We start from the raw sequence: 2,598 nt of genomic DNA on the forward strand, positions 1-2,598 counted from the left end.
CCTTTAGCGTAACCGGTATAAGTATGCGACGTAAATCTAAAGATTTCATTTCATTTCCCTTTTCTGCTCATACTGCTGATTATGCGCGATTATGCCAACATCCAACTCCGCGGATAATCGTGCGATTACTGTATATACAACTAATACAGATACGTAATTACATTATCAGTTACAGTATCGGTTTTTATTTACTAATTTGCCTCACTTTATTTGCATCCCTGCAGTAAATAATTCTTATCGATAATAGTTAAAATGTATATTACATTTTAGTGCTTCACGACTGAATGATCATCTGCCTTACGTTATCTCGCAGCTGAAGAGGATGCTACACTGAAAACTACCTTGCGTTATAAAGGGTAAGTGAAACATATCTTAAAAATATCTTTCATACATTTCATTGTGTACATTAAAGAATGTAAGTTTGCCTTTTTCCTGTAATCAATACTTAATAAAGGATTTATTTTTATTTATTTATATACAATTTCATACGTGGTTCGTGATAGTAAACTCGATAGGACATAGTGGCACTATGAACATCCGAATCACTCATCATTCGAACATTCAAATATTTATTCGAATATTAGTATATTCCAAGTAATGTTAACGACGTTAATATGCTTGCCTTTATAGTTAATAATGTCAATTCTTACTTAAAACATACTTCCTTAACAGGACATTGAAGAAAAGGTAGTTGCCAACGGCCATACCATGCTGAATATACCGGTTCTCGTCCGATCACCGAAGTCAAGCAGCATCGGGCCTGGTCAGTACTTGGATGGGTGACCGCCTGGGAACACCAGGTGCTGTTGGCATCTCTTTTTCAAATTTCATTATCCTTCAAGTACGAAAATACTAGAAACATTAATTTTATAGTACTTTCAAGAGATAATTTATCAACATTATTTCATAGCGATTAATCGATATTCTAAGCGTTATACCCACTATTTCTTACACTAACAGCCTGTTTATTTGCACGGCACATTAAAATAACCTGATTTCCGATCCGTGTGCACCTACTACTATACTTAACACGGAATGTATTACCACTTTTTAAAAGTAAATTATTATGACTAAGTGTAGATCTCCGGCGAGTAAATGCCTTTCGTATACAAGCACGACACATCTCCGCTATGTGCTTTACTTTTTTACTAACAGCATATAGAAATTGGATTTCAAGGTGTTTCTACATAACAGAATGAAGCAAATTTCGTGATTTAACTCTTTCGAATAATGTGTTGGTCCTGACAAGGACCGTTTGAAATGAAAAATCTTGAAGAAGATTTTTACTTAGAGCTTGTGTACTTGGTAACAGCCTTCGTACCCTCACTTACAGCGTGCTTGGCAAGTTCACCAGGCAAAAGAAGGCGCACAGCTGTTTGGATTTCCCGGCTGGTGATAGTTGACCGCTTATTGTAATGGGCCAAACGAGAAGCTTCAGCAGCAATACGCTCGAAGATGTCATTAACAAAGCTGTTCATGATACTCATAGCTTTGCTAGATATGCCAGTGTCAGGATGCACTTGCTTCAAAACTTTGTAGATGTAAATGGCATAGCTCTCCTTCCTCCTCCTCTTCTTCTTCTTATCTCCCTTGGAGATATTCTTTTGGGCTTTACCAGCCTTCTTTGCAGCCTTTCCGCTAGTTTTTGGTGGCATGATGACTCACTCGTTCAGCAAAATTAGATGTGTCCGCCGATTTATCGACTTCATTTAAATTACAGTACGTGTTTCAATTCGCGCCAACTGCCTTGCTTTTCATTTGATGCACTCGGGTGCACGCTTGAAGTAGTAACAAAACTGACTTGATTCATGGGAGGACTTCTACCAGACTCCACATTCCCTGGCGATCAGCGACAGTGGCTGATTTGGTCATCACTTCACATGCCGTTACTTCAAATGGATTATCATCTCATATAAGAGGCAGGGGCTTCTAGCCCGGTACTCACACTCGACCAACTTGTCATGTTAACCTGTGGACCTGTGGACCTGTGGAGGCCGCAATTTTTCCTCTCATCTTATTACGAAAGAATATTGAACAATGTCTGGTCGCGGCAAAGGTGGAAAAGTCAAGGGAAAGAGCAAGTCCCGCTCCAGCAGGGCTGGCCTTCAATTCCCAGTAGGCAGAATCCATCGTCTTTTGCGAAAGGGTAACTATGCCGAACGAGTTGGTGCTGGCGCTCCCGTGTATTTGGCTGCAGTCATGGAATACCTGGCAGCTGAAGTTCTTGAGTTGGCAGGCAACGCTGCTCGTGACAACAAGAAGACTAGGATTATTCCACGTCATCTGCAGTTAGCTATCCGTAACGACGAGGAATTAAACAAGTTGTTGTCTGGAGTTACAATCGCTCAGGGTGGTGTTTTGCCCAACATTCAAGCTGTACTTCTGCCCAAGAAAACTGAGAAGAAGGCATAAATGTAAGACCTATATCTCATACAAATCGGCCCTTATGAGGGCCACAAACCCCTTTATAGAGGAGATTTACGATTGAAATGAATTGTTTTCGATATACAGACTCATCAAAAGTGTCTGAGATAGTTGCTTAGTGTCATTCGAAATTCTCGCTGCTATTCGATTAATTAGTATGTGTAGTCGTCGATC

The 2,598-nt window shown here is 40.0% G+C and overlaps 1 non-coding gene across 1 annotated transcript; it reads left to right on the top strand.

Moving 5' to 3' along the window:
• The first annotated feature begins 693 nt into the window (after positions 1-693).
• On the top strand, positions 694-812 carry LOC145678123 (5S ribosomal RNA). Its single transcript, XR_014130240.1, has one exon. It is a non-coding gene; the product is annotated as a 5S ribosomal RNA (ribosomal RNA).
• The last annotated feature ends 1,786 nt before the right edge of the window (positions 813-2,598 follow it).

This window comes from Thermobia domestica, unplaced genomic scaffold (genome assembly GCF_964235325.1).
Source record: "Thermobia domestica unplaced genomic scaffold, izTheDome1.hap1.1 HAP1_SCAFFOLD_1896, whole genome shotgun sequence".
Classification (NCBI taxonomy): Eukaryota; Metazoa; Arthropoda; class Insecta; order Zygentoma; family Lepismatidae; genus Thermobia; species Thermobia domestica.